General features: G+C 44.0%; 1 long non-coding RNA gene across 6 annotated transcripts; it reads left to right on the top strand.

Moving 5' to 3' along the window:
- Positions 1-1,392: 1,392 nt before the first annotated feature.
- Positions 1,393-9,988, top strand: LOC139586282 (uncharacterized). 6 transcript variants are annotated; one of them, XR_011677682.1, is made up of 4 exons: positions 1,393-2,143; positions 4,173-4,332; positions 7,461-8,505; positions 8,597-9,988. It is a non-coding gene; the product is annotated as an uncharacterized lncRNA (long non-coding RNA). The 6 variants fall into 6 exon arrangements; XR_011677680.1 differs by having other exon boundaries at positions 1,404-2,143; positions 7,461-8,214; positions 8,373-9,988; XR_011677683.1 differs by having other exon boundaries at positions 1,525-2,143; positions 7,461-7,971; positions 8,373-9,988.
- Positions 9,989-13,543: the final 3,555 nt, after the last annotated feature.

Genomic DNA, 13,543 nt, shown 5'->3' on the forward strand with positions numbered 1-13,543 from the left:
CTGCCGAGCCTCGAGTCCTTGGTGTGGGTGGGGCGCCGATATGCAAATTAGATTTATGCTAATGAGGGACGCACAAATGGAGAACCTCGGTGGGGTGGGCTATGCAAATGAGCCATATGCAAATGAGGCGGTGACGTCACTGGGGGATTTTGGCCTGAAATTCCCAAATTTTGGGGTCAAATTTCCAAATTTGGGGTTCCTGGGCTGATTTTGGGGTCAAATTCCCAAATTTTGGGGTCCAGAACCCAATTTTGGGGTCCAATCCCAGAATTTTGGGTCCCATTCCCAAATTTTTGGGACAAAATTCCCAAATTTTGGGGCTCAGTTCCAAATTTTGGGCTCAGATTCACAAATTTTGGGGTCCAATTCCCAAATTTTGGGATGAAATTCCCAAATTTTGGCATCCGGGACCCAAATTTGGGCTGAAATCCCAGAATTTTGGGGTTTCTGGGCTGATTTTGGGCTCAAATTCCCAAATTTTGGGGCTCAATTCCCAATTTTGGGGTCCAATCCCCAAATTTCAGGTCCTGTTCCCAAATTTTGGGGTTCCCGGGCGGATTTTGGGTCCCATTCCCAAATTTTGGGGTCCAGAACCCAAATTTTGGGATGAAAACCCAGAATTTTGGGGTTTCTGTGGTAATTTTGGGGTCAAATTCCCAAATTTTGGATTTCAATCCCAGAATTTCGGGTCCCATTTCCCAATTTTGGGGTCCAGATCCCAAATTTTGGGGTCCAATCCCGGAATTTGGGGTTAAATCCCCAAATTCCGGGTCCCCATCCCAGATTTGGCCTCCAAAATCCCCAATTTTCGGGTGAAATCCCCAAATTTCAGGGTTAAATCCCCAATTTTTGGCCTCAAATCCCCAATTTTTGGGTCCCTTTCTGGATTTTTGATTAAATCCCCAAATTTTGAGGTCAAATCCCAAATTTCGGGCTCCAATCCCCAAATTTCAGGTCCCCATCCCCGATTTGCCCTCAAAAATCCCCAATTTTGGGGTGAAATCCCCAAATTTTTGTCTCAAATCCCCAAATTTCCGGTCTAAAATCACAAATTTGGGCTCCAAATCCCCGAATTCCGGGTCCCCATCCTGGATTTGCCCTCAAAAATCCCAAATTTTGGGCTCAAATCCCCAAATTTCGGGGTTAAATCCCCAAATTTTGGGCACAAATCCCCAGATTTCGGGTTTAAAATCTCCAAATTTCGGGGTTAAATCCCCAAATTTCGGGGTCCAATCCCCAAATTCCGGGTCCCCCATCCCCGATTTTCCCTCAAAAATCCCCAATTTTGGGGTGAAATCCCCAACTTTTGGGCACAAATCCCCCAATTTTGGGGTCAAATCCCCAAAATTTCGAGTCCCCTTCCCGGATTTTGGGGTCCCATCCCAAATTTTTGAGCTCAAATCCCCAAATTTCGGGTTTAAAATCCCCAAATTTTGGGGTTAAATCCCCAAATTTTCGTCTCAAATCCCCAAATTCTGGGTCCCCATCCCAGATTTTCCCTCAAAAATCCCCAGTTTTGGGGTGAAATCCCCATATTTTGGGCTTAAAATCCCCAAATTTTGGGGTTAAATCCCCAAATTTCGGGGTCCAAACCCCAAATTCCGGATCCCCATCCCCGATTTTCCCTCAAAAATCCCCAATTTTGGGGTCAAATCCCCAAATTTTGGGGTGAAATCCCCAAATTTTCGTCTCAAATCCCCAATTCCCGTCCCCATTCCCAAGCCCCGCCCCTTTCCCGCCTCCCCGATGACGTCACCGCCGCCATTTTCTTTCCTTCTCTCCCCTCCCCCCCCAATTTTGCGGTTTCCGCCTCAATTTTTGGGGTGCCCGGGGCCGTTTTGGGGCTCCGTGACCTAAATCGACGCCCCGATGACGTCATCACGCTCCCGAGCCGGTTTTTGGGGTGCCCGGACCGGTTTTGGGGTTTTTTGTTTTTTAGGATCGACCTCGTTTTTTAGGGTTTTAATTAAAGGTTTTGAGGGGTTTTAATGAAAGGGTTTTTGGGGGCGCTGATGACGTCATAAGGGTGGGAATGAAGGGGTTGCGGTGATGACGTCACCGCGCCCCAAAAATGCGGCCCCGCCCCCCCCAAAAATCCCAGAGCGGCCGCGGCCGAATTTGGGGTGAAACTGCTCGAGATCAGGCAAGGGGAAAATGGGAATTTTGGGGGAAATTTGGGGGAAATTTGGGGGATTTGGGGGTGCGGGAGGGTTTGGGGGGAATTTGGGATTTTTGGGGGGGATTTGGGGGAAATTTGGGGGAAATTTTGGGGCTTTTATGGGGATTTTCAAAGCGATTTTTGGGGTTTTAAGGGGAAATTTGGGGGAATTTGGGGTTTTTGGGAGGGGAATTTTGGGGACATTTTGGGGTTTTTTGGAGGGGAATTTTGGGAATATTTTAGGGGAATTTGGGGATTTTTTTGGGGAAGGTTTGGGGGAATTTTGGGGGGGGAAATTTGGGATTTTGGGGCGATTTTGTGGAGTTTTTGGGGGGAATTTTGGGGATTTTTAATGGGAATTTTGGGAGGTTTAGGGGAGAAAATTTGGGGGGATTTGGGGAAGTTTTGGTGGAAATTTGGGGGATTCTGGGGTGCGGGAGGGTTTGGGGCGAATTTGGGATTTTTGGGGGGGATTTGGGGGAAATTTTGGGGAAATTTTGGGGATTTTCAAAGCGATTTTTTGGGGTTTTAAGGGGAAATTCGGGGGAATTTGGGGTTTTTGGGAGGGGAATTTTGGGGACATTTTGGGGTTTTTTGGAGGGGAATTTTGGGAATATTTTAGGGGAATTTGGGGATTTTTTTGGGGAAGGTTTGGGGGAATTTTGGGGGGGGAAATTTGGATTTTGGGGGCGATTTTGTGGAGTTTTTGGGGGGAATTTTGGGGATTTTTAGGGGAATTTTGGGGAGGTTTAGGGGAGAAAATTTGGGGGGATTTGGGGAGGTTTTGGGGAAAATTTGGGGGATTTTGGGGTGCGGGAGGGTTTGGGGGGAATTTGGGATTTTTGGGGGAGATTTGGGGGAAATTTTGGGGAAATTTTGGGGCTTTTGTGGGGATTTTCAAAGCGATTTTTGGGGTTTTAAGGGGGATTTTGGGGTTTTTGGGAGGGGAATTTTGGGGATATTTTAGGGGAATTTTGGGATTTTTTGGGGGGGGGGGAATTTGGGGTTTTTTGGAGGGGAATTTTGGGGATATTTTAGGGGAATTTGGGGATTTTTTGGGGGAAGGTTTGGGGGAATTTTGGGGTTTTTTGGGGGGGGAAAATTTGGAATTTTGGGGGGATTTTTAAAGGGGATTTTTGGGGGAATTTTGGGAGGTTTAGGGGAGAAAATTTGGGGGGATTTGAGGAGGTTTTGGGGGGATTTAGGGTTTTTTTTGGAATTTAGGGGATTTTGGGGGGATTTAGGGACGTTTTGGGGCAATTTTGGGGATTTTTGGGGGAAATTTGGGAGGTTTGGGGGGATTTGGGGAGAAATTTGGGAGTTTTTGGGAGATTTTTGGGGATTTGGGGGAAAATTTGAGGCGAATTTTGGGGGTTTTTAGGGGAATTTGGGGTTTGGGGGGATTTGAGGAATTTTGGGATTTGGGTGTAGGGATTTTGGGGATTTGGGGGATTTTGGATTTTGGGGAGATTGGGAATTTTGAGGGGAATTTTTTGGGGAATTTTGAGGGGATTTTGGGGGGGATTTGGGGAATTTTTGGGGAATTTTGGGGCATTTTGGGATTTTGTGCGGCATCGAGGGCTTGGGGGGGATTTGGGTTTTTTGGGCAGATTTGGGGTAAAATTTGGGGCGATTTCAGGAAGTTTTGTGGGGATTTTGGGGGCATTTGAGTTTTTAGGGGAATTTTGGGACTTTTAGGGGAATTTTTTGGGGGATTTGGGAGAATTTTGGGGTGAGTTGGATTCGTGGGGGATTTGGAGAATTTTAAGGATTTTTTTGGCTTATTTTGGGGTAATTTTGGGCTTATTTTGGGGTAATTTTGGGGTAATTTTGGGTTATTTAAAACATTTTCCTAATTCAGGGCTCATTTTTGGCGTTTTTGGGGCGATTCTGGGCCTATTTGGGCAATTTTGGCTCATTCTGGGCCGGTTTTTTCGGGCTTATTTTGAATATTTTTGTCATTTTTACCTCATTTTTGCTGATTTTGGGTCGTTTTTGGCCGATTTTTCCCCAGTTCTGAGGCCATGGGGCGCCTTTGCCGCTGCTGCCGCCGCCGCCGGGGCCGTTCCAAGGGCCCCTCCCGGGGTCACCCCAAAATTCACCCCAAGGGTCCCCCCCGGGCTCCCCCAGGGCCCAGCGCCACCCCCCGGCCCTGCTCCCCTCCCCCGCCCCAGGTAAGTCCCCAAAATTCCCTTTTTTGAACCCAAATTTGCCATTTTTTTACCCCCAAAATTCCCCTTTTTAAACGCCCAAAATTCCATTTTAACCCCAAAAATTCAGGTTTTAACCCCCCAAAAATTCGATTTTTTAACCCTAAAAAATTCCCATTTTTAACCCCAAATGTTTCATTTCTCACCACAAAATTTCAATTTTTTTACCCCCCAAATTCCCCTTTTATCCCCAAAATTTCCCCTTTCTAACCCCAAAATTCCATTTTTAACCCCCCAAAAATTCAGGTTTTAACCCCACAAAAACTCGATTTTTTAACCCTAAAAATTCCCATTTGTAGCCCCAAACGTTTCATTTCTCAACCAAAATTTCAATTTTTTACTCCCAAATTCCCCTTTTTAACCCCCCAAAAATCCCATTTTTAAACACCACAAAATCCAATTTTTTAACCCCAAAATCCCCACTTTTCAACCCCAAAATTCCATCTTTTTCCCCCCAAAAAATCCGATTTTTTCACCCCAAAAAATTCCCATTTTTACCACCTAAACGTTTCATTTCTCACCACAAAATTTCAAATTTTTAACCCCCTAAATTCCCCTTTATAACCCCCAAAATTTCCCCTTTTAAACCCCCAAAATTCCGTTTTTAACCTCCCCAAAAATTCAGGTTTTAACCCCCCCAAAATTCCGATTTTTTAACCTCAAAAAATTCCCATTTTTAACCCCAAACGTTTTCATTTCTCACCACAAAATTTCAATTTTTTTAACCCCCAAATTCCCCTTTTTTAACCCCAAAATTTCCCCTTTTTAACCCCAAAAAATCCAATTTGCAACCCCCAAAATTCCCCTTTTTACCCCCCCAAAAATGCCATTTTTAAACACCCCAAAATCCAATTTTTTAACCCCAAAATCCCCACTTTTCAACCCAAAAATTCCATTTTTTACGCCCCCAAAAATCTGATTTTTTAACCCCCCAAAATTCCCATTTTTACCCCCCCAAAATCCCCATTTTTACCCCCCAAAATTCCCCATTTTTAACCCCAAATTCCAAATTTTTACCCCCCAAAATCCCCATTTTTAACCCCCAAAATTTCCCCGTTTTAACCCCAAAAAATCCAATTTGCAACCCCCCAAAATTCCCCTTTTTTAACCCCCCAAAAACCCCATTTTAAAACACCCCCAATTCAATTTTTTAACCCCAAAAATTCCCATTTTTAACCCCACAAAAATCCGATTTTTTAACCCCAAAAAATTCCCATTTTTACCCCCAAACGTTTTCATTTCTCACCGCAAAATTTCAATTTTTAACCCCCCCAAATTCCCCTTTTTAACCCAAATTTTCCCCTTTCTAACCCCCAAAATTCCCCTTTTAACCCCCCAAAAATCCCATTTTTAAACACCCCAAAAATCCAATTTTTTAACCCCAAAATCCCCACTTTTCAACCCAAAAATTCCATTTTTAACCCCCAAAATTTCAAACTTTTACCCCAAAATTCTAATTTAACCCCAAAAATCCCATTTCCAACTACCAAAAGTTCAATTTTTAAACCAAAATTTCAATTTTTAACCATGAAAATTTCAGGTTTTTACCCCCAAAATTCAATTTTCAACCCCCCCAAAACTCCCCATTTTTAACCCCAAAAATCCCCATTTTCAATCCCCAAAATCCCCCATTTTTAACACCAAAAATTCCCGTTTTAACCTCAAAAAAATCCCTTTTTTACCCCAAAATTCCCCATGTTTAACCCCCAAAATTCCCATTTTCAACCCCAAAATCCCCTTTTTTAACTCTCCAAAATCCCCATTTGTAACCCAAAAATCCCCTATTTTATCCTCCCAAAATCCCCATTTTAACCCCAAAAAATCCAATTTGCAACCCCCAAAATTCCCCATTTTTTTAAGGCCAAAATTCCCCATTTTAACCTCAAAAAAATCCCTGTTTTTATGCCACAAAATCCCCGTTTTTACCCTCCCAAATTCCCCATTTTTAACCCCCAAAAATTGCCCTTTTTACCCCAAAATCCCTGTTTTTAACCCCAAAATTCCCCATTTTTACCCTCCCAAATTCCCCATTTTTAACCCCAAAATTCCCCATTTTTAACCCCCCCAAATTTCCCATTTTTTACCCCAAAATCCCCATTTTTAACCCCCCCAAAATTCCCATTTTAACCTCAAAAAAATCCCTTTTTTACCCCAAAATCCCCTTTTTTAACCCCAAAATCCCCATTTTTACACTCCTAAAATTCCCCATTTTTAACCCCAAAATCCCCATTTTTAACCCCAAAATTCCCAATTTTAATCCCCCAAAATCCCCATTTTTAACCCCAAAATCCCCATTTTCAACCCCCAAAATTCCCCATTTTTAACACAAAAAATTCCCATTTTAACCTCAAAAAATTCCCCTTTTTTACCCTCCCAAATTCCCATTTTTTACCCTCCCAAATTTCCCATTTTTTACCCTCCCAAAAATCCCCATTTTTATCCTCAAAAATTCCCATTTTAACCTCAAAAAAAATCCGCATTTTTAACCCCCAATATCCCCATTTTTACCCCCCAAAAATTCCCATTTTAACCCCCAAAATCCCCATTTTTAACCTCAAAAAATCCCCCTTTTTTACCCCAAAATTCCCCATTTTTAACCCCAAAATTCCCATTTTAACCCCAAAATTCCCCATTTTTACCCCCCCCAAAAATTCCCATTTTTAACCCCCCAAAAATTCCCATTTTAACCTCAAAAAAATCCCTTTTTTACACCAAAATTCCCCATTTTTAACCCCCCAAAATCCCCATTTTTACCCTCCCAAAATCCCCATTTTTACCCTCCCAAAATCCCCATTTTTAACCCCAAAATTCCCAATTTTTAGCCCCCAATTTCCCCATTTTTAACCCCACCAAATTCCCATTTTTTACCCTCCCAAATTCCCCATTTTTAGCCATAAAATTCCCCATTTTTAACCCCCAAAAATCCCTGTTTTTAACCCCAAAATTCCCCATTTTTACCCTCCCAAATTCCCCATTTTTAACCCCCAAAATTCCCCTTTTTTTAATCCCCATTTTTTACCCCAAAATTCCCCATTTTTAACCCCCAAAATTCCCCATTTTTAACCCTTTTTTCCCCTCTCTTCCCCCCGCAGCTGCCCCGCCCACCGATGACGTCGCCGACGACGTCTCCGATGACGTCACCCGTCCCCGCCTACGTCATTTTGCCGCCGCCGGCGCTGGTGACGCTCGGGGCTCCACGGGTGGCGCTGCTGGGGGAGCCCCAGCCCCAAATCCGCTGCTTTTAACCCCAAAATCGACGCTTTTGAAAGCCAAAAAATTGGGATTTTGTGGCCCCAAAAATTGGGAATTTATAGCTAAAAATTGGGATTTTATTGGCATAAAATTGGAATTTTGTAACCCAAAAATTGGGATATTTATTGGCAAAAAATTGGGATTTTATGGGCAAAAATGGGGATTTTATATGCAAAAAATTGGGATTTTATAGGTCCAAAATTTCGGATTTTATAGGCAAAAATTTGGGATTTTGTGGCCCCAAAAATTGGGATTTTATAGGCAAAAATTGGGATTTTATAGCCTAAAAATTGGGATTTTTCATAGGCAAAAAATTGGGATTTTATAGCCGCAAAAATTGGGATTTTATTGGCAAAAAATTGGGATTTTATGGGCAAAAAAATGGGATTTTATAGGCAACAAATTAGGATTTTATTGGCAAAAAATTGGGATTTTATGGGCAAAAAAATGGGATTTTATAGGCAACAAATTGGGATTTTTTAGGCAAAAAATTGAGGTTTTACAGGCAAAAAATTGGGATTTTGTAACCCAAAAATTCAGATTTTATGGGCAAAAAATTTGGGATTTTGTAGGCCAAAAATTGGGATTTTATAGGCAAAAAATTGAGATTTTATGGGCAAAAAATTGGGATTTTGTGGCCCCAAAAGTTGGGATTTTATAGCCTCAAAAATTGGGATTTTATGGCCCCAAAAATTGGGATTTTTTTAAGCCAAAAATTGGGATTTTATAGCTAAAAATTGGGATTTTTATAGGCAAAAAATTGGGATTTTTATTGGCCAAAAATTGGGATTTTATGGGAAAAAATTGGGATTTTATAGCCCCAAAAATTCGGATTTTATAGGCAAAAATTTGGGATTTTGTAACCCAAAAATTGGGACTTTATAGGCAAAAAATTGGGATTTTGTGGGCAAAAATGGGGATTTTATAGGCCCAAAAATTGGGATTTTATAGGCCCAAAAATTGGGATTTTTCATAGGCAAAAAATTGGGATTTTATAGCCGCAAAAATTGGGATTTTATTGGCAAAAAATTGGGATTTTATGGGCAAAAAAATGGGATTTTATAGGCAACAAATTAGGATTTTATTGGCAAAAAATTGGGATTTTATGGGCAAAAAAATGGGATTTTATAGGCAACAAATTGAGGTTTTATAGGCAAAAAATTGAGGTTTTATAGGCAAAAAATTGGGATTTTGTAACCCATAAAATTCAGATTTTATGGGCAAAAAAATTGGGATTTTGTAGGCCAAAAATTGGGATTTTATAGGCAAAAAATTGAGATTTTATGGGCAAAAAATTGGGATTTTGTAGCCCCAAAAGTTGGGATTTTATAGCCTCAAAAATTGGGATTTTATAGCCCCAAAAATTCGGATTTTATAGGCAAAAAATTGGGATTTTTTAGGAAAAAAATTGAGATTTTGTAACCCAAAAATTCAGATTTTATGGGCAAAAAAATTGGGATTTTGTAGGCCAAAAATTGGAATTTTATAGCCTAAAAATTGGGATTTTTATGGCCCCAAAAATTGGGATTTTGTAGCCCCAAAAATTGGGATTTTTATAGCGCAAAAATTGGGATTTTATAGCCGCAAAAATTGGGATTTTATAGCCGCAAAAATTGGGATTTTATTGGCAAATAAATGGGAATTTATGGCCCCCCAAATTGGGTTTTTTATAGGCAAAAAATTGGGATTTTTTAGGCAAAAAATTGAGGTTTTATAGGCAAAAAATTGGGATTTTGTAACCCAAAAATTCAGATTTTATGGGCAAAAAATTGGGTTTTTGTAGGCAAAAATTGGGGTTTTATAGCCCCAAAAATTGGGATTTTTCTAGCCCCAAAAATTGGGATTTTTATAGCCCCAAAAATTGGGATTTTATAGGCAAAAATTGGGATTTTATAGGCAAAAAAATGGGATTTTTTATGCAAAAAATTGAGGTTTTATAGGCAAAAAATTGGGATTTTATGGGCAAAAAAAACTGGGATTTTGTAGGCCAAAAATTGGGATTTTATAGCCCCAAAAATTGGGATTTGATCGGCAAAAAAATTGGGATTTTCTTAGGCAAAAAATTGGGATTTTATAACCCAAAAAATTGGGATTTTTATTGGCCAAAAATTGGGATTTTATAGGGAAAAAGTTGGGATTTTATTGGCAAAACATTGGGATTTTTTACCAAAATTTGAGATTTTTTTTAAAGCTCCAAATCAGGATTTTCTAACCCAAAATTTGGGATTTTTTTGACCCAAAAAATCGATATTTTTATAGCCCAAAATTGCGATTTGTCACCAAAATTTGTGATTTTTAACCCCAAAATTTGTAATTTTTCACCCAAATTTGTGAATTTTGACCCAAAATAAAGAATTTGAACCCCAAATTTCGTCTCCTGGCTGCTGAAAACCAAAAAAAAAAAGGGAAAATTTTTATTTTTTACCTCAAATTCGGAATTTTTAGCCCCAAAATCGGGAAAATTCGGGGCCTTTTGGGACGGGGGAGGGGCCAAAGTCGGCGCCATTTTGGGGCCATTTCGGCGCCATTTTGAGGAGGGGGCGTGGCCTGAATTGGGGGCGGGGTTTGGTTTGGCCACGCCCCCTTTGTCTCCTTCTCCCCGCCTTTAAAAGGGGAACCATAAAAGGGGGACCACTGGTTTGTACTGGTTTGTACTGGTTTATACTGGTCCATACTGGTTTATACTGGTTTGTACCGGTCCATACTGGTCCATACTGGTCCGTACCAGTCCACACTGGTCCATACTGGTCCGTACTGGTTTATACCGGTCCATACTGGTCCATACCGGTCTGTACTGGTCCATACTGGTCCCTAACTGATTTATACTGGTCTATACTGGTTTATACTGGGAGAGACTGGGAAAAGGGGGTTTGGGGTTACTGGTTTGTACTGGTTTGTACTGGGAGAGGGGAAATAGGGGGTTTGGGGTTACTGGTTTGTACTGGGAGGGTAACTGGGGATACTGGTTTATACTGGGAGGGACTGGGAAAAGGGGGTTTGGGGTTACTGGTTTGTACTGGTTTGTACTGGTTTGTAGTGGGAGGGGAACTGGGGTGAACTGGGGTGAACTGGGAGCACTGGGGCGCCCCCTGCTGGTGGCTCTCGCCATTGGCCACCCTGGGGACACCTTGGGGACACTTCGGGGACACTTTGGGGACATTTTGGGGGCCACCATGGGGACATCCCAAGGACACCTTGGGGACACCCTGGGGACACCTCAGGGACACCCTGGGGACACTCTGGACATTGTGGGGACACTTTGGGGACATCTTGGGGACACCTCAAGGACACCCCAGGGACATCCTGAGACCACCTTGGGGACCCCATGGGGACATCCTGGGGACACCTCAGGACGCCCCTGGGGACACTTTGGGGACACCCCGGGAGGACCCCGAGGACACCTTGAGGCCACCCTGGGGACACCTCAGGGACACCTTGGGGACGTTTTGCAGCCACCGTGGGAACATCATGGGGACACTTTGGGGACACCCTGGGGACACTTCAGGAACCCCCTGGGGACATTTTGGGGACCTCCTAGGGACACCTTGGGGACATCCTGGGGACACTTTGGGGACACCCCGGGGACATTTTGGGGACACCTTGGGGACACCTCAGGGACACTTTGGAGACAGTTTGGGGCCACCCTGGGGACACCTCGTGGTCACTTTGGGGCCACCCTGGGGCCATCATGGCCGCCCTGGGGCCATTTGGGGCCAATTTGGGGCCATTTGGGGCCATTTTGGGTCCATTTTGGGGACATTTTGGGTCCATTTTGGGGCCAATTTGGGGACACTTTGGGGACACTTTGGGTCCATTTTGGGGCCAATTTGGGGCCATTTGGGGACACTTTGGGTCCATTTTGGGGCCAATTTGGGGACATTTTGGGGCCACTTTGGGGACATTTTGGGGCCGTTTGGGGCCACTTTGGGCCCCTCTCAATGAGCACAGACTGAGGCCACGCCCCTTTCCCCACCCCCCTTTTTATTCCCAACCAATCAGAGCCTCCGGAGCGCCTCAGATGGGCGGAGCCTCCTCCTCCCCCGGCTCCTCCCTCAGCCCCGCTGTGGGCGGGGCCTCCTCGGGAGTGGGCGTGGCCTGCAGGGAGTGGGCGGCGGCTCTCCAGCGCTGCAGCCAATGGGAGAAGGGGGCGTGGCCGGAGGGCGTGGCCAGGGCCCACTGAGCGGGCTGGGCCCACCTGGGGGGAGATTTGGGGGAAAATTTTGGGATTTTTGAGGAAAATTTTGGGATTTTGGGGGGAATTTTGGGGATTTTGGGAGCCAGGTGGGATTCTGGGGGAATTTTGGAGATTTTGGGGGAATTTTTGGGATTTTGGGGGTAATTTTTGGGATTTTGGGAGCCTGGTGAGATTTGCGGGGAAGTTTGGGGAAAATGTTGGGATTTTGGGGGAATTTTGAGGATTTTGGGGAAAATTTTTGGTATTTTGGGGGAATTTTGGGAATTTTGGGTAGAATTTTTGGGATTTTGGGGGAAATTTTGGGGATTTTGGGGAAAATTTTGGGATTTTGAGGAAAATTTTGGGATTTTGGGGGCAATTTTTGGGATTTTGGGGGGAATTTTGGGACTTTGGGAGCCAGGTGGGATTTTGGGGGAATTTTGGAGATTTTGGTGAAAATTTGGGGATTTTGGGGGTAATTTTTGGGATTTTGGGAGCCAGGTGAGATTTGGGGGAAATTTTGGGGAAAATTTTTGGATTTTGGGGGAATTTTGAGGATTTTGGGGAAAATTTTTGGTATTTTGGGGGAATTTTGGGGCAATTTTTGGGATTTTGGGAGAAATTTTTGGGATTTTGGGGAAAATTTTGGGATTTTGGGGGCAATTTTGGGGATTTTGGGGAATTTTTGGGATTTTGGGAGCCAGGTGAGATTTTGGGGGGAATTTTAGGGATTTTGGGGAAAATTTTTGGGATTTTGGGGGCAATTTTTGGGATTTTGGGGGGAATTTTTGGGATTTTGGGAGCCAGGTGGGATTTTGGGGGAATTTTGGAGATTTTGGGGAAAATTTGGGGATTTTGGGAGCCAGGTGAGATTTGGGGGGAATTTTGGGGAAAATTTTGGGATTTTGGGGAAAATTTTTGGGATTTTGGGGGAAAATTTTGGGATTTTGGGGGCAATTTTTTGGATTTTGGGGGAAATTTTGGGGATTTTGGGGAAAATTTTGGGATTTTGAGGAAAATTTTGGGATTTTGGGGGCAATTTTTGGGATTTTGGGGAATTTTTGGGACTTTGGGAGCCAGGTGGGATTTTGGGGGAATTTTGGGGAAAATTTTGGGATTTTGGGGAAAATTTCTGGGATTTTGGGGGAATTTGGGGGCAATTTTTGGGATTTTGGGGGGAATTTTGGGGAATTTGAGGGATTTTCGGGGATTTGGGAGAACTGTTGGGATTTTGGGGGAATTTTGGGTGGAATTTTTGGGATTTTGGGGGCAATTTTGGGATTTTGGGGCATTTTGGGTGGAATTTATTTTGGGCCTTTTGGGAGCCAGGTCAAGCCCACCCCAGGCCCCTCCCACACCCCCATTGGCTCTTTAAGCCCCGCCCCCTCCTCTTAGGCCCCGCCCCTCTCTCACCATTGGCTGACGAGCTCCCGGAGGCGGGGCCAGTCCCTGATTCGCTGCTGGCAGCCCTCGCTGACCAATCGCAGCTGGGGCAGCAGCTCGGCCACGCCCTCGCAGACAGGGGGCGGGGCCGGCGGCTCTGGCCACGCCCCCTTCAGGGCAGGCCCCGCCCCCCGGCGCATCAGCACCGCCCCCTGGCGGAGCTGCTGCCTCAAGATGGCCGCCCTGGACAGCAGCAACCCCTGGGGGGGGAAAGGGGGTGGGGTCAGGTTTGGCCACGCCCCCACACCCTGCGGGACACGCCCACAATGGGCGGGACCCTCCCTGCACCTTTTCAGACCCATTCAA

Source organism: Agelaius tricolor, unplaced genomic scaffold (genome assembly GCF_023055355.1).
Source record: "Agelaius tricolor isolate 1412-34295 unplaced genomic scaffold, bAgeTri1.0.p SCAF_111, whole genome shotgun sequence".
In the NCBI taxonomy this organism is placed as follows: Eukaryota; Metazoa; Chordata; class Aves; order Passeriformes; family Icteridae; genus Agelaius; species Agelaius tricolor.